The sequence below is a fragment of the Pleurodeles waltl genome, chromosome 6 (assembly GCF_031143425.1).
Source record: "Pleurodeles waltl isolate 20211129_DDA chromosome 6, aPleWal1.hap1.20221129, whole genome shotgun sequence".
Lineage (NCBI taxonomy): Eukaryota > Metazoa > Chordata > Amphibia > Caudata > Salamandridae > Pleurodeles > Pleurodeles waltl.
This window is the reverse complement of record NC_090445.1, coordinates 85,719,485-85,742,339: the sequence shown is the minus strand read 5'-3', so window position 1 is coordinate 85,742,339 and position 22,855 is coordinate 85,719,485. Positions and strand designations below refer to the sequence as shown.

At 47.0% G+C, this 22,855-nt stretch overlaps 4 non-coding genes across 4 annotated transcripts; 1 reads left to right on the top strand and 3 right to left on the bottom strand.

Annotated features, from left to right (window-relative positions):
• Window positions 1–428: 428 nt before the first annotated feature.
• Window positions 429–538, bottom strand: TRNAL-CAA (transfer RNA leucine (anticodon CAA)). The gene is made up of 2 exons: window positions 501–538; window positions 429–474 (listed from the first exon to the last, which is right to left on the bottom strand). It is a non-coding gene; the product is annotated as a tRNA-Leu (tRNA).
• Window positions 539–6,601: 6,063 nt separating this feature from the next.
• Window positions 6,602–6,711, bottom strand: TRNAL-CAA (transfer RNA leucine (anticodon CAA)). The gene is made up of 2 exons: window positions 6,674–6,711; window positions 6,602–6,647 (listed from the first exon to the last, which is right to left on the bottom strand). It is a non-coding gene; the product is annotated as a tRNA-Leu (tRNA).
• A 5,683-nt stretch (window positions 6,712–12,394) lies between these two features.
• TRNAK-CUU (transfer RNA lysine (anticodon CUU)) lies at window positions 12,395–12,467 on the top strand. Its single transcript has one exon. It is a non-coding gene; the product is annotated as a tRNA-Lys (tRNA).
• Window positions 12,468–12,765: 298 nt separating this feature from the next.
• TRNAL-CAA (transfer RNA leucine (anticodon CAA)) lies at window positions 12,766–12,875 on the bottom strand. Its single transcript has 2 exons — window positions 12,838–12,875; window positions 12,766–12,811 (listed from the first exon to the last, which is right to left on the bottom strand). It is a non-coding gene; the product is annotated as a tRNA-Leu (tRNA).
• Window positions 12,876–22,855: the final 9,980 nt, after the last annotated feature.

The window sequence follows — 22,855 nt, the reverse complement described above, 5'->3', positions numbered from 1 at the left end:
CGGCACACGTGTGTTTCTGCAGAGGGGTCACAAAAAGGACCGCAAGGTTTGTGTTATGTGGCCCGGCTAGCTCAGTTGGTAGAGCATGAGACTCTTAATCTCAGGGTCGTGGGTTCGAGCCCCATTTGGGCGCTGATACATTTTTTTGTGCTGTACTGTTTTTTATCTTCGGGTTCGCACCTCCAACAGTGGTTTTATAAAAATTAACAGCGCCCTTTCGGGACTTCACTTTACAATTTCGTTATTTATGTCTGCACACGGGCGGGGACGAGAGCTCTTTATGTCTGCACACGGGCGGGGACGAGAGCTCTCTTCATGTTCACACTTGTAGGGGGTCGCTGCTCCCCGTCCTCTAACTCCGCTGCTGCGCCGCACTCCCATGACCTGTGTGTAAATATGGAGAGTTTAAGTGAGCAAAAACAATGTTGTGTCAGAAGTGGGATTTGAACCCACGCCTCCAATCGGAGACCAGAACACCCAGCTGAGGGGAAGAGACAGCTCTTGAGTCTGGCGCCTTAGACCGCTCGGCCATCCTGACAACTGAGATAGGTGGGGGCCGGATATGATATCATCCCGTATGTGATACGCCTCCGCGAGCTCTGTTTCTGGGTTTTATCGGGGTGCCCTTTAGCAGGACACACCTTCGTGTCTCACCTGGCAGCCAGGGCCCGAGGGCCCAACTTCACACTCTTTAACCCTAATCCCCGCTTTACACCAAACAGGAACCGCAGCCCTCGGCTCCGCTGCCTTTCCAGTGCTCGTCTCTCGCTCCTCCTCAGAGGCTCGTGCCGGCTGCAGGGAACCCAAACTGCGCGCCACGGCACCCTGCTGCGCCCCCACAGCCACCCAGGGCCGCTGTCCTCGCACTTGCTCAGCAGGGTCCATTATCAATTACCCCGGCCTCTGGAGTGCAGGCCGGGGGCGCTACGTCTGGCGCCTTCTAGGTGCTGCACTTGCTGCCTCTTAGCGACACACCGGAGAGCAGGATGCATTTAAGCATGCAATCTTCCATTCCGCTAAAGTCAACCATGCAAGTGCTTAGAAAAAATATATCACCGCTCTCAACAGGCACGGACCACCTTCTCTGAGAGCTACCGCTCCCAGCCGCAGCAGAAGATAAACACCAAATACCCTGGCAGAAATCGCCAGCCGCACATGGGCCGGATAGCAGGCTACCCCACAGCATCTTCCTGCCGAGTTGGCCTCTAAGAGAAGTGGGCGCTTGCTGCAGCGTGGACTTTCCCCTTTCAGCAGGGGTCATCCAGTGAGGTCCATGGTCAGCCAGGCGATCTACCTGGCACGGTAGCTCAAAGCTGGCTTCTCTTGCTTTTAAAAGTGAAAAAAGCCCGACATTCCTCCGGCGAGTGGAACCCACCCCTGAACATGAGCCTGGAGTCAAACTTTGCCCATGTGAACAAGTGACACACCCATTTGCAGCACACTGTTTTCACACAGATAAGTATACGTGCATACATTTTTTAATTCCAGATCTTTTATTAGAAATAAAACAAAGAACAGAGACGAATAGCTTCAGTTGTTACCCTACATGCCAGATTTCTTTCGATGCATGAACCAATCAGCTGTTTCCCAGTCTACGAAGGTATTACAGGTACGGATGGCATTTTGTGCCATTATGAGACCCGATGTTAATTCTACATTGATTGAACCTATATTTATGAGGCTGCATACGAAGTTATATTTTGAGAGGCTACTTATTTACCAAGTGTTCTCCTTACTTCACTGGTTCACAAGATGCACACAAAATAAGATGACATTACATACTGTGTTCCAGTATCTGCTCAGTATCCACAGAGCATTGTGCACCTTATATTTAATGTTTTATTATGGAGTTTTGGTCTGTTTGAACATTAATACAAATACACATTTTTAACAAATGGGTTCTGTGGTTGTATAAAGTTTAGGTTAAGAATGTTTCAGAGTGAGCCTGGTGTAAAGTAATAAATTATAGAATTGTTTTCCTTGGCACTTTTTTTTTAGAACACAAAAACAAAAAGTTTTTAATGAATGATTTTTGTGGAATCAACTTCATAACGCCTCTTTGTTCTACCCAGGGTCCTTGGTGTTAAGGTCCAGTTCTGGATTACAGTGCCTCCCACCTGCTGTGAAGCAGTCACTTTAATTCTTCTGTTGAGCCAACTTTCTCAAGTTTGTGAAACACAGTCACTATAAATACTACCGCCCTGTTCTCCATTTGTAAAAAAATGTTTTCAGTTTATTAACACTTCCCTGGAAATGGTGCTGGAGCGTGGACAGCAGTGATTCCCAAACTGTGCGCTGTGGCACCCTGAAAGTTCCTTGAGAAAAGGAGAGCCAAAAAGCAGTCCCTCAGCCAAAGGACCTGATTCAGACGAGGCCAAATCTGTCAGTTTGGGATCCATCTTGATTAAAAATGGAGCACCGCCACTCACTAGAGATAGCTCACTTTGGGTTTTCCAGAAAGCACAAGGCTCTCTGGGCCCAACCAACCAGAACTTCAGGGTTAACAGGGATACCTGATGCCTTAGCCTAAAAACCCAGCTCCAAGATCTTAGTAGGAGGGCCTGAGACATCCAGGAGTTTGTCCTGACAGCCTCACCAGGCACGATCAATGCCCTTTTTAAGGTCTTTGGAGAAATTCTTAAGATAGGTTACCAGGGTGGGATCTATCTCCGTAGTCTCAGTAACCTTTGAGGGAAAATCATGTCTAGGACATTCAGATCTCAGCCGAGACCTGACATCTTTGTCGAAACAATGCTGAATGTGTGCTTGAACGTATTCGGCTACCTCCGAAGGCGGAGCCCAGGAGTAAGATCTAGGGCGGACAGTATCTTCGGGTTCGAAAGTGAGTACTTTCAGAGGCTGAGAAGCCACTTGAGTGTGCCGTGATTTGGCTTTTCATTTACAGGGAGGAGAATCAGTGTCCTTATCCGGATTGTTAGAGGAAGACGAGGAATCTGAATCCTCCTTACTCTCAGCTCTTAGATGAAGAGACTATGAGGATGAGAAACAGTTTGCCCTAGTCAAGGATTCTACAATTTGTTCAAATCAGCTTGGTGAGGGTTTGCAACAGAACTTGAGCCGGAAGGGTCTTGCGAAAACGGCAGCTCTTCCTGGCTGCTGCAATGTGGGACCCAGCCCTGCTGATCAGTGAAACCCATTAAGAGATGCTTAATCGTCTGGGTAGCTTTATCTAAGGCCACATTGACTGTGTGCCGAACACCAGCATCGAGGGCATAGACAAGGTCTCGCTCAAATGACCCCACGGAGTCATCATAAAAGGTAACTTTCCCAGATTCTCCTTCATAACCATCCATGCTGTAGAGCAGTGGTTCCCAACCTGTGGTCCGGGGACCCCTAGGAGTCCGCAAAGCCTCCTCTGGGGGCCGTGATTACTTAGAAAATCAAATAATAGTAACAGATTAGGTCCCCAGCTTTCAGTAATGACTCAGTGGGGGGTCCCCAGATTCCAATAATGGTTCATTGGGGGTCCCCAGGTTCCAGTAGTGATAAAGTGGGGGTTCACACAAGTCAAAAGGTTGGGAAGCACTGCTGTAGAGTGTCAGGTCAGAAAAGTGGGAATTTGAAAGGGGCAGAGGAAACTGCCAATAGGAACTTCAAATAAAGTGGGAAGTAAAGCTGACAAACTTCAAAGCAGGCTAATATGCTCAGGGAGGGCCACAAGCCAGTAGTAAAGTGTGGGGGGAGGCCTGCTTAGAATAGAAAAAATTCCACTAATAAAGTGGCATTTGAGAACGGCAAAGTAGGTAGGGACGTGCGCAGGGGGTGGGCTGCTTTAGAGTATTTCCATTGAAGTAAAGAGACATAGACAGGCAGGCGACTGTAAGCGGAGACAGGTGCATATATGTAACCAGAGTCCTATCCAGAGAGTCAGATGCATATATGTGCACAGAGGAAAGTTTGGACAGACAAATGTATGTACCCAGAGGCAGGTCCAAAGAGACAGATACATGCATATACCCCGAGACAGGCTGAGAGAGAGAGATGCATGTTTGTAGCTAGAGGCAGGTCTAGGGAAAGTGGTCCATGAGACTGGAGCAGAGCAAGAGGTAGAGAAAGGGAGAGGATCATGACTGAAGTCAGAGGTCTTAAAAAGAAATGACTTCTACTGACAACACTCCCTGGTGCATCACAGAAAAGAGATATATTGCCCAAGCCTAGCTAAAGGAGCAGGGTTATCTCACTTGGTAGTGCACGAGCCTTTTAATATCAGGGTCACGGGTTCGAGCCCCCAGTTAAGCAATTAGTATTTTTTTGTTTAAGGTTTATTCCAATTTTTTTTACAGACTTCCTGCTTTTCACCAATACTACTCAGGCTTTGAAAACACAACTCCTGCAGTTTGCCTCACAATCTCTCCCATCATATTCCACAGCGCTTTCCACTCACGAAAGGTGCCTCAAAGCCGGGTTTAGCCCTGCCTCCTCTAAACACATCCAGAAACCTGTACTTTAATCCCCAAAAATTCTAGCTATTGCGTCACGAATTTTCAATTCTATTAAGGACACGGAGGCGCGGATTGTCACAGCAGCCAATCAATGTTAAAAACTACATATCCCAACATTCCCAGTAGTCCATAACATGCCCAATCCCAGGCCTGCTCTCCATATAAATATCTCTGCCTCCTTAGTCCTTCATCTTTCTTTGCAATAACCAAACAAAATAACCTGCACTCTAAGAATTGAAATCTTCCAACTCCAACGAAGAAAACAAATTGAAGCCACCAACCGAACCCTGGTGCACGTTCCATGCCGGTATCGTCTCTCCTAGTACTCATGCGCCCTTGTTATCCGATCCTGTTAATGAAAGGAAACAGTGCTAATAATCTGCTATTGACTATTAAGAAAAAACATGGATGGCTATCTCAATAATACATATAAAATCATCATATATGAATTGTGCTGTAACTTTCTGCATTATGCCAGCGTGCCCTATGCCAGTCTGTGCTTGTGATAGGTCCCATCTGTCCTTTAGGTCTCTACTTTGTGTCAGTCAGCCCTATGCCAGTCTGCACCTGTGATCCTTCTACAGCTCCATGCTTCAGATCTTTGCACAGTGCCAGTCTACCTTGTGCCAGTCCCGACGTTCATACTTCACATCAGTGCTGTAGCTATGCCCTATGCCAGTCTGCACCTGTGAGGCTTATTAAACACCATATTGCAGCTGCCTACATTGTGCCAATCGGTCATGTGCCAGTCTGTAGCTGTGATGCTTCATATCAGTGCTGTAGGTCTTTGCATTGTGCCAGTCTGCCTTGTGCCAGTCTGTACATGTGATGCTTCACATCAGTGCTGTAGCTCTGCATGGCAGCAGTCTACTATGCTCCAGCCATTCCTGTGATACTTCACATCAGTGCTGTAGCTCTCTGCATTGCACCAGTCTGCCCTGTGTCAGTCTGTATCTTGACACTTCACATCAGTGCTGTAGCTCTCTGCATTGCACGAGCCTGTCCTGTGCCAGTCTGCACCTGTGATCCTTCCACACCTCCAGGGTACAGGGCTTTGCATTGCACCAGTCTGTTCTGCACCAGCCTGTACCTGAGGTGCTTCTTGATTACAGTGGTGTAGCTGTCTGCACTGTGCCAGTCTGTTCCTGTGATGCTTCTGCGCAGCTTTGGTGCAGCTGTTTGCACTGCGCCAGTGTGGCCTTCTGAGACAGTCCCTGCCAGGGCCTCACAAGCGCCCTGTAGCTGTGCTATTGAGTTGTACGTTGACTGTGTTCAGCTGCTGTAGCTCACTGTAGGCCGGCTGTGAGGCGCTGCGGGCTCAGTCTGTCCTTCACAGTCTCTCTGTGGGAGTGTGTGTTTGTCATGTCCTTGAATCCAGCGAAAAAAGGAAGTATAAATGAGATGCAGAAAAGCCCCATTCTCTAGCTGCTGGACAGACACGCGTCCTTGAGCCTCCTGCAGAGGTGCAGAGCTGCCAGGGGTGCAAGGGGCTGGAGGCGTAGAGCGTCTGCTTTGGAATATTTCCATTGAAGTGAAGGGAGAGGGCGAACGGGGAGCGGAGAGGCGGCTTCCTAGCAGTGAGTGTGGAGTGTCAGCTTGGTCCATCCAGAGGCAGGCAGGGGGGTGTGATGAGACTGAGGCAGAGCGAGAGGTAGAGACAGAGGGAGCTGCAGCACTGGAAGCGGGAGCTTTAAAATACACAGTAGAATCGGCACACGTGTGTTTCTTCAGAGGAGTCACACAAAGGACCGCAAGGTCTGTGTTATGTAGCCCGGCTAGCTCAGTCGGTATAGCATGAGACTCTTAATCTCAGGGTCGTGGGTTTGAGCCCCACGTTGGGCGCTGATACATTTTTTTGTGCTGTACTGTTTTTTATCTTCGGGTTCGCACCTCCAACAGTGGTTTTATAAAAATTAACAGCGCCCTTTCGGGACTTCACTTTACAATTTCGTTATTTATGTCTGCACACGGGCGGGGACGAGAGCTCTTTATGTCTGCACACGGGCGGGGACGAGAGCTCTCTTCATGTTCACACTTGTAGGGGGTCGCTGCTCCCCGTCCTCTAACTCCGCTGCTGCGCCGCACTCCCATGACCTGTGTGTAAATATGGAGAGTTTAAGTGAGCAAAAACAATGTTGTGTCAGAAGTGGGATTTGAACCCACGCCTCCAATCGGAGACCAGAACACCCAGCTGAGGGGAAGAGACAGCTCTTGAGTCTGGCGCCTTAGACCGCTCGGCCATCCTGACAACTGAGAAAGAGGGGGCCGGATATGATATCATCACGCATGTGACACGCCTCCGCGAGCTCTGTTTCTGGGTTTTATCGGGGTGCCCTTTAGCAGGACACACCTTCGTGTCTCACCTGGCAGCCAGGGCCCGAGGGCCCAACCTCACACTCTTTAACTCTAATCCCCGCTTTACACCAACCAGGAACCGCAGCCCTCGGCTCCGCTGCCTTTCCAGTGCTCGTCTCTCGCTCCTCCTCAGAGGCTCGTGCCGGCTGCAGGGAACCCAAACTGCGCGCCACGGCACCCTGCTGCGCCCCCACAGCCACCCAGAGCCGCTGTCCTCGCACTTGCTCAGCAGGGTCCATTATCAATTACCCCGGCCTCTGGAGTGCAGGCCGGGGGCGCTACGTCTGGCGCCTTCTAGGTGCTGCACTTGCTGCCTCTTAGCGACACACCGGAGAGCAGGATGCATTTAAGCATGCAATCTTCCATTCCGCTAAAGTCAACCATGCAAGTGCTTAGAAAAAATATATCACCGCTCTCAACAGGCACGGACCACCTTCTCTGAGAGCTACCGCTCCCAGCCGCAGCAGAAGATAAACACCAAATACCCTGGCAGAAATCGCCAGCCGCACATGGGCCGGATAGCAGGCTACCCCACAGCATCTTCCTGCCGAGTTGGCCTCTAAGAGAAGTGGGCGCTTGCTGCAGCGTGGACTTTCCCCTTTCAGCAGGGGCCATCCAGGGAGGTCCATGGTCAGCCAGGCGATCTACCTGGCACGGTAGCTCAAAGCTGGCTTCTCTTGCTTTTAAAAGTGAAAAAAGCCCGACATTCCTCCGGCGAGTGGAACCCACCCCTGAACATGAGCCTGGAGTCAAACTTTGCCCATGTGAACAAGTGACACACCCATTTGCAGCACACTGTTTTCACACAGATAAGTATATGTGCATACATTTTTTAATTCCAGATCTTTTATTAGAAATAAAACAAAGAACAGAGACGAATAGCTTCAGTTGTTACCCTACATGCCAGATTTCTTTCGATGCATGAACCAATCAGCTGTTTCCCAGTCTACGAAGGTATTACAGGTACGGATGGCATTTTGTGCCATTATGAGACCCGATGTTAATTCTACATTGATTGGACCTATATTTATGAGACTGCATACGAAGGTATATTTTGAGAGGCTACTTATTTACCAAGTGTTCTCCTTACTTCACTGGTTCACAAGATGCACACAAAATAAGATGACATTACATACTGTGTTCTAGTATCTGCTCAGTATCCACAGAGCATTGTGCACCTTATATTTAATGTTTTATTATGGAGTTTTGGTCTGTTTGAACATTAATACAAATACACATTTTTAACAAATGGGTTCTGTGGTTGTATAAAGTTTAGGTTAAGAATGTTTCAGAGTGAGCCTGGTGTAAAGTAATAAATTATAGAATTGTTTTCCTTGGCACTTTTTTTTTAGAACACAAAAACAAAAAGTTTTTAATGAATGATTTTTGTGGAATCAACTTCATAACGCCTCTTTGTTCTACCCAGGGTCCTTGGTGTTAAGGTCCAGTTCTGGATTACAGTGCCTCCCACCTGCTGTGAAGCAGTCACTTTAATTCTTCTGTTGAGCCAACTTTCTCAAGTTTGTGAAACACAGTCACTATAAATACTACCGCCCTGTTCTTTATTTGTAAAAAAAATGTTTTCAGTTTATTAACACTTCCCTGGAAATGGTGCTGGAGCGTGGACAGCAGTGATTCCCAAACTGTGCGCTGTGGCACCCCGAAAGTTCCTTGAGAAAAGGAGAGCCAAAAAGCAGTCCCTCAGCCAAAGGACCTGATTCAGACGAGGCCAAATCTGTCAGTTTGGGATCCATCTTGATTAAAAATGGAGCGCCGCCACTCACTAGAGATAGCTCACTTTGGGTTTTCCAGAAAGCACAAGGCTCTCTGGGCCCAACCAACCAGAACTTCAGGGTTAACAGGGATACCTGATGCCTTAGCCTAAAAACCCAGCTCCAAGATCTTAGTAGGAGGGCCTGAGACATCCAGGAGTTTGTCCTGACAGCCTCACCAGGCACGATCAATGCCCTTTTTAAGGTCTTTGGAGAAATTCTTAAGATAGGTTACCAGGGTGGGATCTATCTCCGTAGTCTCAGTAACCTTTGAGGGAAAATCATGTCTAGGACATTCAGATCTCAGCCGAGACCTGACATCTTTGTCGAAACAATGCTGAATGTGTGCTTGAACGTATTCGGCTACCTCCGAAGGCGGAGCCCAGGAGTAAGATCTAGGGCGGACAGTATCTTCGGGTTCGAAAGTGAGTACTTTCAGAGGCTGAGAAGCCACTTGAGTGTGCCGTGATTTGGCTTTTCATTTACAGGGAGGAGAATCAGTGTCCTTATCCGGATTGTTAGAGGAAGACGAGGAATCTGAATCCTCCTTACTCTCAGCTCTTAGATGAAGAGACTATGAGGATGAGAAACAGTTTGCCCTAGTCAAGGATTCTACAATTTGTTCAAATCAGCTTGGTGAGGGTTTGCAACAGAACTTGAGCCGGAAGGGTCTTGCGAAAACGGCAGCTCTTCCTGGCTGCTGCAATGTGGGACCCAGCCCTGCTGATCAGTGAAACCCATTAAGAGATGCTTAATCGTCTGGGTAGCTTTATCTAAGGCCACATTGACTGTGTGCCGAACACCAGCATCGAGGGCATAGACAAGGTCTCGCTCAAATGACCCCACGGAGTCATCATAAAAGGTAACTTTCCCAGATTCTCCTTCATAACCATCCATGCTGTAGAGCAGTGGTTCCCAACCTGTGGTCCGGGGACCCCTAGGAGTCCGCAAAGCCTCCTCTGGGGGCCGTGATTACTTAGAAAATCAAATAATAGTAACAGATTAGGTCCCCAGCTTTCAGTAATGACTCAGTGGGGGGTCCCCAGATTCCAATAATGGTTCATTGGGGGTCCCCAGGTTCCAGTAGTGATAAAGTGGGGGTTCACACAAGTCAAAAGGTTGGGAAGCACTGCTGTAGAGTGTCAGGTCAGAAAAGTGGGAATTTGAAAGGGGCAGAGGAAACTGCCAATAGGAACTTCAAATAAAGTGGGAAGTAAAGCTGACAAACTTCAAAGCAGGCTAATATGCTCAGGGAGGGCCACAAGCCAGTAGTAAAGTGTGGGGGGAGGCCTGCTTAGAATAGAAAAAATTCCACTAATAAAGTGGCATTTGAGAACGGCAAAGTAGGTAGGGACGTGCGCAGGGGGTGGGCTGCTTTAGAGTATTTCCATTGAAGTAAAGAGACATAGACAGGCAGGCGACTGTAAGCGGAGACAGGTGCATATATGTAACCAGAGTCCTATCCAGAGAGTCAGATGCATATATGTGCACAGAGGAAAGTTTGGACAGACAAATGTATGTACCCAGAGGCAGGTCCAAAGAGACAGATACATGCATATACCCCGAGACAGGCTGAGAGAGAGAGATGCATGTTTGTAGCTAGAGGCAGGTCTAGGGAAAGTGGTCCATGAGACTGGAGCAGAGCAAGAGGTAGAGAAAGGGAGAGGATCATGACTGAAGTCAGAGGTCTTAAAAAGAAATGACTTCTACTGACAACACTCCCTGGTGCATCACAGAAAAGAGATATATTGCCCAAGCCTAGCTAAAGGAGCAGGGTTATCTCACTTGGTAGTGCACGAGCCTTTTAATATCAGGGTCACGGGTTCGAGCCCCCAGTTAAGCAATTAGTATTTTTTTGTTTAAGGTTTATTCCAATTTTTTTTACAGACTTCCTGCTTTTCACCAATACTACTCAGGCTTTGAAAACACAACTCCTGCAGTTTGCCTCACAATCTCTCCCATCATATTCCACAGCGCTTTCCACTCACGAAAGGTGCCTCAAAGCCGGGTTTAGCCCTGCCTCCTCTAAACACATCCAGAAACCTGTACTTTAATCCCCAAAAATTCTAGCTATTGCGTCACGAATTTTCAATTCTATTAAGGACACGGAGGCGCGGATTGTCACAGCAGCCAATCAATGTTAAAAACTACATATCCCAACATTCCCAGTAGTCCATAACATGCCCAATCCCAGGCCTGCTCTCCATATAAATATCTCTGCCTCCTTAGTCCTTCATCTTTCTTTGCAATAACCAAACAAAATAACCTGCACTCTAAGAATTGAAATCTTCCAACTCCAACGAAGAAAACAAATTGAAGCCACCAACCGAACCCTGGTGCACGTTCCATGCCGGTATCGTCTCTCCTAGTACTCATGCGCCCTTGTTATCCGATCCTGTTAATGAAAGGAAACAGTGCTAATAATCTGCTATTGACTATTAAGAAAAAACATGGATGGCTATCTCAATAATACATATAAAATCATCATATATGAATTGTGCTGTAACTTTCTGCATTATGCCAGCGTGCCCTATGCCAGTCTGTGCTTGTGATAGGTCCCATCTGTCCTTTAGGTCTCTACTTTGTGTCAGTCAGCCCTATGCCAGTCTGCACCTGTGATCCTTCTACAGCTCCATGCTTCAGATCTTTGCACAGTGCCAGTCTACCTTGTGCCAGTCCCGACGTTCATACTTCACATCAGTGCTGTAGCTATGCCCTATGCCAGTCTGCACCTGTGAGGCTTATTAAACACCATATTGCAGCTGCCTACATTGTGCCAATCTGTCATGTGCCAGTCTGTAGCTGTGATGCTTCATATCAGTGCTGTAGGTCTTTGCATTGTGCCAGTCTGCCTTGTGCCAGTCTGTACATGTGATGCTTCACATCAGTGCTGCAGCTCTGCATGGCAGCAGTCTACTATGCTCCAGCCATTCCTGTGATACTTCACATCAGTGCTGTAGCTCTCTGCATTGCACCAGTCTGCCCTGTGTCAGTCTGTATCTTGACACTTCACATCAGTGCTGTAGCTCTCTGCATTGCACGAGCCTGTCCTGTGCCAGTCTGCACCTGTGATCCTTCCACCCCTCCAGGGTACAGGGCTTTGCATTGCACCAGTCTGTTCTGCACCAGCCTGTACCTGAGGTGCTTCTTGATTACAGTGGTGTAGCTGTCTGCACTGTGCCAGTCTGTTCCTGTGATGCTCTTGCGCAGCTTTGGTGCAGCTGTTTGCACTGCGCCAGTGTGGCCTTCTGAGACAGTCCCTGCCAGGGCCTCACAAGCGCCCTGTAGCTGTGCTATTGAGTTGTACGTTGACTGTGTTCAGCTGCTGTAGCTCACTGTAGGCCGGCTGTGAGGCGCTGCGGGCTCAGTCTGTCCTTCACAGTCTCTCTGTGGGAGTGTGTGTTTGTCATGTCCTTGAATCCAGCGAAAAAAGGAAGTATAAATGAGATGCAGAAAAGCCCCATTCTCTAGCTGCTGGACAGACACGCGTCCTTGAGCCTCCTGCAGAGGTGCAGAGCTGCCAGGGGCTGGAGGCGTAGAGCGTCTGCTTTGGAATATTTCCATTGAAGTGAAGGGAGAGGGCGAACGGGGAGCGGAGAGGCGGCTTCCTAGCTGAGTGTGGAGTGTCAGCTTGGTCCATCCAGAGGCAGGCAGGGGGCTGTGATGAGACTGAGGCAGAGCGAGAGGTAGAGACAGAGGGAGCTGCAGCACTGGAAGCGGGAGCTTTAAAATACACAGTAGAATCGGCACACGTGTGTTTCTTCAGAGGAGTCACACAAAGGACCGCAAGGTTTGTGTTATGTGGCCCGGCTAGCTCAGTCGGTAGAGCATGAGACTCTTAATCTCAGGGTCGTGGGTTCGAGCCCCACGTTGGGCGCTGATACATTTTTTTTGTGCTGTACTGTTTTTTTATCTTCGGGTTCGCACCTCCAACAGTGGTTTTATAAAAATTAACAGCGCCCTTTCGGGACTTCACTTTACAATTTCGTTATTTATGTCTGCACACGGGCGGGGACGAGAGCTCTTTATGTCTGCACACGGGCGGGGACGAGAGCTCTCTTCATGTTGACACTTGTAGGGGGTCGCTGCTCCCCGTCCTCTAACTCCGCTGCTGCGCCGCACTCCCATGACCTGTGTGTAAATATGGAGAGTTTAAGTGAGCAAAAACAATGTTGTGTCAGAAGTGGGATTTGAACCCACGCCTCCAATCGGAGACCAGAACACCTAGCTGAGGGGAAGAGACAGCTCTTGAGTCTGGCGCCTTAGACCGCTCGGCCATCCTGACAACTGAGATAGGTGGTGGCCGGATATGATATCATCACGCATGTGACACGCCTCCGCGAGCTGTGTTTCTGGGTTTTATCGGGGTGCCCTTTAGCAGGACACACCTTCGTGTCTCACCTGGCAGCCAGGGCCCGAGGGCCCAACTTCACACTCTTTAACCCTAATCCCCGCTTTACACCAACCAGGAACCGCAGCCCTCGGCTCCGCTGCCTTTCCAGTGCTCGTCTCTCGCTCCTCCTCAGAGGCTCGTGCCGGCTGCAGGGAACCCAAACTGCGCGCCACGGCACCCTGCTGCGCCCCCACAGCCACCCAGGGCCGCTGTCCTCGCACTTGCTCAGCAGGGTCCATTATCAATTACCCCGGCCTCTGGAGTGCAGGCCGGGGGCGCTACGTCTGGCGCCTTCTAGGTGCTGCACTTGCTGCCTCTTAGCGACACACCGGAGAGCAGGATGCATTTAAGCATGCAATCTTCCATTCCGCTAAAGTCAACCATGCAAGTGCTTAGAAAAAATATATCACCGCTCTCAACAGGCACGGACCACCTTCTCTGAGAGCTACCGCTCCCAGCCGCAGCAGAAGATAAACACCAAATACCCTGGCAGAAATCACCAGCCGCACATGGGCCGGATTGCAGGCTACCCCACAGCATCTTCCTGCTGAGTTGGCCTCTAAGAGAAGTGGGCGCTTGCTGCAGCGTGGACTTTCCCCTTTCAGCAGGGGTCATCCAGTGACGTCCATGGTCAGCCAGGCGATCTACCTGGCACGGTAGCTCAAAGCTGGCTTCTCTTGCTTTTAAAAGTGAAAAAAGCCCGACATTCCTCCGGCGAGTGGAACCCACCCCTGAACATGAGCCTGGAGTCAAACTTTGCCCATGTGAACAAGTGACACACCCATTTGCAGCACACTGTTTTCACACAGATAAGTATATGTGCATACATTTTTTAATTCCAGATCTTTTATTAGAAATAAAACAAAGAACAGAGACGAATAGCTTCAGTTGTTACCCTATATGCCAGATTTCTTTCGATGCATGAACCAATCAGCTGTTTCCCAGTCTACGAAGGTATTACAGGTACGGATGGCATTTTGTGCCATTATGAGACCCGATGTTAATTCTACATTGATTGAACCTATATTTATGAGGCTGCATACGAAGTTATATTTTGAGAGGCTACTTATTTACCAAGTGTTCTCCTTACTTCACTGGTTCACAAGATGCACACAAAATAAGATGACATTACATACTGTGTTCCAGTATCTGCTCAGTATCCACAGAGCATTGTGCACCTTATATTTAATGTTTTATTATGGAGTTTTGGTCTGTTTGAACATTAATACAAATACACATTTTTAACAAATGGGTTCTGTGGTTGTATAAAGTTTAGGTTAAGAATGTTTCAGAGTGAGCCTGGTGTAAAGTAATAAATTATAGAATTGTTTTCCTTGGCACTTTTTTTTTAGAACACAAAAACAAAAAGTTTTTAATGAATGATTTTTGTGGAATCAACTTCATAACGCCTCTTTGTTCTACCCAGGGTCCTTGGTGTTAAGGTCCAGTTCTGGATTACAGTGCCTCCCACCTGCTGTGAAGCAGTCACTTTAATTCTTCTGTTGAGCCAACTTTCTCAAGTTTGTGAAACACAGTCACTATAAATACTATCGCCCTGTTCTTTATTTGTAAAAAAAATGTTTTCAGTTTATTAACACTTCCCTGGAAATGGTGCTGGAGCGTGGACAGCAGTGATTCCCAAACTGTGCGCTGTGGCACCCCGAAAGTTCCTTGAGAAAAGGAGAGCCAAAAAGCAGTCCCTCAGCCAAAGGACCTGATTCAGACGAGGCCAAATCTGTCAGTTTGGGATCCATCTTGATTAAAAATGGAGCGCCGCCACTCACTAGAGATAGCTCACTTTGGGTTTTCCAGAAAGCACAAGGCTCTCTGGGCCCAACCAACCAGAACTTCAGGGTTAACAGGGATACCTGATGCCTTAGCCTAAAAACCCAGCTCCAAGATCTTAGTAGGAGGGCCTGAGACATCCAGGAGTTTGTCCTGACAGCCTCACCAGGCACGATCAATGCCCTTTTTAAGGTCTTTGGAGAAATTCTTAAGATAGGTTACCAGGGTGGGATCTATCTCCGTAGTCTCAGTAACCTTTGAGGGAAAATCATGTCTAGGACATTCAGATCTCAGCCGAGACCTGACATCTTTGTCGAAACAATGCTGAATGTGTGCTTGAACGTATTCGGCTACCTCCGAAGGCGGAGCCCAGGAGTAAGATCTAGGGCGGACAGTATCTTCGGGTTCGAAAGTGAGTACTTTCAGAGGCTGAGAAGCCACTTGAGTGTGCCGTGATTTGGCTTTTCATTTACAGGGAGGAGAATCAGTGTCCTTATCCGGATTGTTAGAGGAAGACGAGGAATCTGAATCCTCCTTACTCTCAGCTCTTAGATGAAGAGACTATGAGGATGAGAAACAGTTTGCCCTAGTCAAGGATTCTACAATTTGTTCAAATCAGCTTGGTGAGGGTTTGCAACAGAACTTGAGCCGGAAGGGTCTTGCGAAAACGGCAGCTCTTCCTGGCTGCTGCAATGTGGGACCCAGCCCTGCTGATCAGTGAAACCCATTAAGAGATGCTTAATCGTCTGGGTAGCTTTATCTAAGGCCACATTGACTGTGTGCCGAACACCAGCATCGAGGGCATAGACAAGGTCTCGCTCAAATGACCCCACGGAGTCATCATAAAAGGTAACTTTCCCAGATTCTCCTTCATAACCATCCATGCTGTAGAGCAGTGGTTCCCAACCTGTGGTCCGGGGACCCCTAGGAGTCCGCAAAGCCTCCTCTGGGGGCCGTGATTACTTAGAAAATCAAATAATAGTAACAGATTAGGTCCCCAGCTTTCAGTAATGACTCAGTGGGGGGTCCCCAGATTCCAATAATGGTTCATTGGGGGTCCCCAGGTTCCAGTAGTGATAAAGTGGGGGTTCACACAAGTCAAAAGGTTGGGAAGCACTGCTGTAGAGTGTCAGGTCAGAAAAGTGGGAATTTGAAAGGGGCAGAGGAAACTGCCAATAGGAACTTCAAATAAAGTGGGAAGTAAAGCTGACAAACTTCAAAGCAGGCTAATATGCTCAGGGAGGGCCACAAGCCAGTAGTAAAGTGTGGGGGGAGGCCTGCTTAGAATAGAAAAAATTCCACTAATAAAGTGGCATTTGAGAACGGCAAAGTAGGTAGGGACGTGCGCAGGGGGTGGGCTGCTTTAGAGTATTTCCATTGAAGTAAAGAGACATAGACAGGCAGGCGACTGTAAGCGGAGACAGGTGCATATATGTAACCAGAGTCCTATCCAGAGAGTCAGATGCATATATGTGCACAGAGGAAAGTTTGGACAGACAAATGTATGTACCCAGAGGCAGGTCCAAAGAGACAGATACATGCATATACCCTGAGACAGGCTGAGAGAGAGAGATGCATGTTTGTAGCTAGAGGCAGGTCTAGGGAAAGTGGTCCATGAGACTGGAGCAGAGCAAGAGGTAGAGAAAGGGAGAGGATCATGACTGAAGTCAGAGGTCTTAAAAAGAAATGACTTCTACTGACAACACTCCCTGGTGCATCACAGAAAAGAGATATATTGCCCAAGCCTAGCTAAAGGAGCAGGGTTATCTCACTTGGTAGTGCACGATCCTTTTAATATCAGGGTCACGGGTTCGAGCCCCCAGTTAAGCAATTAGTATTTTTTTGTTTAAGGTTTATTCCAATTTTTTTTACAGACTTCCTGCTTTTCACCAATACTACTCAGGCTTTGAAAACACAACTCCTGCAGTTTGCCTCACAATCTCTCCCATCATATTCCACAGCGCTTTCCACTCACGAAAGGTGCCTCAAAGCCGGGTTTAGCCCTGCCTCCTCTAAACACATCCAGAAACCTGTACTTTAATCCCCAAAAATTCTAGCTATTGCGTCACGAATTTTCAATTCTATTAAGGACACGGAGGCGCGGATTGTCACAGCAGCCAATCAATGTTAAAAACTACATATCCCAACATTCCCAGTAGTCCATAACATGCCCAATCCCAGGCCTGCTCTCCATATAAATATCTCTGCCTCCTTAGTCCTTCATCTTTCTTTGCAATAACCAAACAAAATAACCTGCACTCTAAGAATTGAAATCTTCCAACTCCAACGAAGAAAACAAATTGAAGCCACCAACCGAACCCTGGTGCACGTTCCATGCCGGTATCGTCTCTCCTAGTACTCATGCGCCCTTGTTATCCGATCCTGTTAATGAAAGGAAACAGTGCTAATAATCTGCTATTGACTATTAAGAAAAAACATGGATGGCTATCTCAATAATACATATAAAATCATCATATATGAATTGTGCTGTAACTTTCTGCATTATGCCAGCGTGCCCTATGCCAGTCTGTGCTTGTGATAGGTCCCATCTGTCCTTTAGGTCTCTACTTTGTGTCAGTCAGCCCTATGCCAGTCTGCACCTGTGATCCTTCTACAGCTCCATGCTTCAGATCTTTGCACAGTGCCAGTCTACCTTGTGCCAGTCCCGACGTTCATACTTCACATCAGTGCTGTAGCTATGCCCTATGCCAGTCTGCACCTGTGAGGCTTATTAAACACCATATTGCAGCTGCCTACATTGTGCCAATCTGTCATGTGCCAGTCTGTAGCTGTGATGCTTCATATCAGTGCTGTAGGTCTTTGCATTGTGCCAGTCTGCCTTGTGCCAGTCTGTACATGTGATGCTTCACATCAGTGCTGCAGCTCTGCATGGCAGCAGTCTACTATGCTCCAGCCATTCCTGTGATACTTCACATCAGTGCTGTAGCTCTCTGCATTGCACCAGTCTGCCCTGTGTCAGTCTGTATCTTGACACTTCACATCAGTGCTGTAGCTCTCTGCATTGCACGAGCCTGTCCTGTGCCAGTCTGCACCTGTGATCCTTCCACCCCTCCAGGGTACAGGGCTTTGCATTGCACCAGTCTGTTCTGCACCAGCCTGTACCTGAGGTGCTTCTTGATTACAGTGGTGTAGCTGTCTGCACTGTGCCAGTCTGTTCCTGTGATGCTTCTGCGCAGCTTTGGTGCAGCTGTTTGCACTGCGCCAGTGTGGCCTTCTGAGACAGTCCCTGCCAGGGCCTCACAAGCGCCCTGTAGCTGTGCTATTGAGTTGTACGTTGACTGTGTTCAGCTGCTGTAGCTCACTGTAGGCCGGCTGTGAGGCGCTGCGGGCTCAGTCTGTCCTTCACAGTCTCTCTGTGGGAGTGTGTGTTTGTCATGTCCTTGAATCCAGCGAAAAAAGGAAGTATAAATGAGATGCAGAAAAGCCCCATTCTCTAGCTGCTGGACAGACACGCGTCCTTGAGCCTCCTGCAGAGGTGCAGAGCTGCCAGGGGTGCCAGGGGCTGGAGGCGGAGAGCGTCTGCTTTGGAATATTTCCATTGAAGTGAAGGGAGAGGGCGAACGGGGAGCGGAGAGGCGGCTTCCTAGCAGTGAGTGTGGAGTGTCAGCTTGGTCCATCCAGAGGCAGGCAGGGGGGTGTGATGAGACTGAGGCAGAGCGAGAGGTAGAGACAGAGGGAGCTGCAGCACTGGAAGCGGGAGCTTTAAAAGACACAGTGGAATCGGCACACGTGTGTTTCTTCAGAGGAGTCACAAAAAGGACCGCAAGGTCTGTGTTGTGTGGCCCGGCTAGCTCAGTCGGTAGAGCATGAGACTCTTAATCTCAGGGTCGTGGGTTTGAGCCCCACATTGGGCGCTGATACATTTTTTTGTGCTGTACTGTTTTTTTATCTTCGGGTTCGCACCTCCAACAGTGGTTTTATAAAAATTAACAGCGCCCTTTCGGGACTTCACTTTACAATTTCGTTATTTATGTCTGCACACGGGCGGGGACGAGAGCTCTTTATGTCTGCACACGGGCGGGGACGAGAGCTCTCTTCATGTTGACACTTGTAGGGGGTCGCTGCTCCCCGTCCTCTAACTCCGCTGCTGCGCCGCACTCCCATGACCTGTGTGTAAATATGGAGAGTTTAAGTGAGCAAAAACAATGTTGTGTCAGAAGTGGGATTTGAACCCACGCCTCCAATCGGAGACCAGAACACCCAACTGAGGGGAAGAGACAGCTCTTGAGTCTGGCACCTTAGACCGCTCGGCCATCCTGACAACTGAGATAAGTGGAGGCCGGATATGATATCATCACGTATGTGACTCGCCTGCGCGAGCTCTGTTTCTGGGTTTTATCGGGGTGCCCTTTAGCAGGACACACCTTTGTGTCTCACCTGGCAGCCAGGGCCCGAGGGCCCAACTTCACTCTTTAACCCTAATCCCCGCCTTACACCAACCAGGAACCGCAGCCCTCGGCTCCGCTGCCTTTCCAGTGCTCGTCTCTCGCTCCTCCTCAGAGGGTCCTGGCGGCTGCAGGGAATCCAAACTGTGTTGAGATGAATCACGTTACGAAATTCATGTGATTTACAAGCTTTTATTTTAACGTTAAATGCGACCCCGATACAGGAAATCCGAAGCGCGTCGTCTTCCCAACTGTCTTTCCTCAACCTCCGTCCAACTCCCGTTGCCTAGCGATGCTCGTGCCCAGTGTAAACACACTGTGCGCGAAGCACTGTGCGCGAGCATCGCAACACATCTTCCCCCTAACAAACAGAAAATACAACGAGGAAAAAATAAAAAACAATTCCGAAAACGAAAACAATTTTACCCTCAAAGAATAATACATTCACATTCGTAGCATTATGCAAAACAAACATAATCCTGAAATTTGCTTGGTGTCCTGACTAAACGACCACACCTGCTTGTTTTCCTTGCAGGCACATCAAAATGATTGTTGACAGTAGGTACGTTAGACTGTACATTAGAGTTATAATCAGAATCATAGGAAGGCGTATACTTCCAATCATCTAACCAGTCAAATTTGCATACCTTGCGTTCTGGGCTGATAACTTTTCCTTCCTTCCCAACCAACCCAGAATTAACATTCCTACACATGGACAATGAAGACATGTGCCAAACCTTACCATCACTTAATAATGCAGAATTACAAAAAATTCTATTTACTTTAAGGGGATCTGAAAATCGATTATTACCTTTTTTTATGAAACCTGGTTTCTTAACTCTAACCACGTCACCAACTTTTATGGCTTGTTCTTTGCATTTGTGTTTCGCGTCATAATACATCTTACTATGCACTTGGGAACTTTTAATGTTGTGTTTAACTTGTTTAAGTGTCCAATCAGCCTTTTTATCCCCAAAACTCCAACCCACATTATCTTTCCCTGTGGGAATTCTCCCTCTCATCAACACAAAGGGAGAATACCCTGTAGAAACACAAGGTGTCGTTCTGTATGACCATAAATTCCGCATTAATTCACATCTCCAATCCAAATTGTTGTAATTTGCCATTTGGATGACGCCCTTACCCGATTGAATCTCTCCACAGCACCGTTTCCTGCCGGATGATATAAAGCCGTAGTATTATGTACAATACCTTTCCCCTGTACAAAATCTTTGAAAATGCGAGACATAAATTGAGGTCCATTGTCGCTTACTATACACTTAGGTAAACCCTCTTTCAGAAACACCTTGTCCAGGAAGTGTACAACTGAATCCACATCAGCCCTATTAACAATCTCAATCTCTGGCCATTTAGAAAAATGATCAACCAAAACTAAAAAATACTTTTGTTTATCATTGTACATTATTGGCCCTGCAATATCTATGCCTATCCTTTCCCAAGGTCCATCTGGACACGGAATAGGATGGAGAGGTGGTTTTAATGTTACCTGAGTCTTGTCAGATGAATTACATGCATAGCAGTCTCTAACTTTCCTTTCAATGTCTGAGTCCAAACCTGGCCACCAATAAGTACACTTAATTTTGTATTTGGTTTTACCAATTCCAAGATGACCTTCGTGACATATATCAATAATCCTATTTCTTATAGATGTTGGGGGAATAACCCTGCCATTCCTAAAAATTAGACCACCTTCCAGAGAAAGTTCATGTCTCAGTTCCCAAAACACACGCATACTATGATCTAACAAATGTTTATTAGGCCATCCATTCTTGATATATCTGCTAACCACACCAAAGATGTTATCTTGAGCTTGAGCTTGTTCCCAATCCTCTTTGGTAATACCTGGACAATCAGTTAACACATTGGCTACTGTAAACTGTTCAATATCCGTATCTTCATCACACACAACAGGTAAAGGCATCCTGCTTAAAAAATCTGCCACCACATTTTTGACTCCCGGAACATATTGTACACTGTAATTGAAATCTAAAAGTCTAACCGACAAACGAGCTATACGTGGTGACGCTGAAATTAACCCTTTTGTTGTCAACACTTTAGTGAGCGGTTTGTGGTCACATCTTAACAACACATGAAAACCCCAAATGAACTGTCTGAAATGTTCCAAACCCCAAACACATGCAAGTGTACAGAATACCTTTCCTCAGTCGGTGTAATCGAACGCGAGGCAAAAGCTATGGTCCATTCAACTCCCTTTTCATCGATGTGGGATAACGTTGCACCTATGCCTTTAGAACTGGCATCCGTTGTGACCACACTTTGCAACATGGGGTCAAAACCATGAAGTGGTGGAGCATAAGCCACATCATTCTTTATTACCTCACATGCTTCCTCACATGCCTCACTCCACACAAACTTAACATTAGTTTTAAGAAGTTGACGCAGAATATATGTTTTTTCTGAGAAATTGTGGACGAATTTGGCGTAAAATTCAGCCAATCCTAAGAAAGCTCGCAAATCATCTTTAGATTGAGGTCTTGGGGCATTTTTGACAGCATTAACTAATTCCAATTTGGGTTTAATACCAGCATCTGAAATTTCATGACCTAAATAATCAATTTTGTTAAATGCAAATCTACATTTTTCAATTTCTGCTGTCAAACCGTGTGTGCTCAGTCTATGCAAAACAATATCTAAATTACGATCATGTTCATTTCTGTCCTTCCCCATTATCAAAATGTCGTCCTGAAAAATCAGTACATCCTTTATGTCCGATAATACCTTGTGCATTAACCTCTGAAACATAGCTGCTGCAGAAGCCAACCCAAAAGGTACTCTTTTAAATCTGTAACAACCAACAGGTGTCACAAAAGTTGTTAAACTTCTACTATCAGCATGTAAAGGCACCTGATGGTAAGCAGCTTTAAGATCAATACTAGAAAACCATCTAATACCTTTAGTGCGAGTTAACATTTCGTTTATTTTTGGCAAAGGAAATTGATCAATTAAAATATTCTTGTTAAGATCTCTGAGATCCACACAGAGTCTCAAATTGCCATTTTTTTTTTTAACTACAACTAAAGGTGCGACCCATTCTGCGGATTCCACGGGTTCGATAATGCCGTCTGACTGAAGTTTTTTAAGTTCTTCTTCTACTTGGTCCCTCACAGAAACAGGTATGTTTCTGACTTTGTGAATACAAGGTGTGGAATTAGCTTTCATTTGTATTTTATGTTGGAAACCCATTAGTTTTCCAATTTGGCCAGAAAAGACATTGGGGAATTTTTTTGCAATATTTCCTGATAAATCTTCGGTATGTTGTACAATAGACACAGGTGTACTACTACTGGGGTTCAAAATAATACCCAACATTCCTTGGTCCTTCCAACCCAGTACGGACGGCCCAGAAACCGCTACATACACCTTGCAGTACGCTTGTTTGCGTTTAAATTCAATTAGCAAATTTCTGTAACCCACCATTCTAATAGGTTCACCCGTGAATGTTTTTGGAGAAATGTCAGTTTTTTCAAAGCAATTACCTAAAAAGGGTTCAAAATATTGTTGCCAAATCTCCTCATTCAGAATAGTGTAGGGAGAACCAGAATCCGCAACAACCGAAATATCAATGCCAGCAATCGTAACATGGCATAAGGGTCTACTCATGTTGTTTTTAACATTCTGTACCTTATCATCAACATTAAG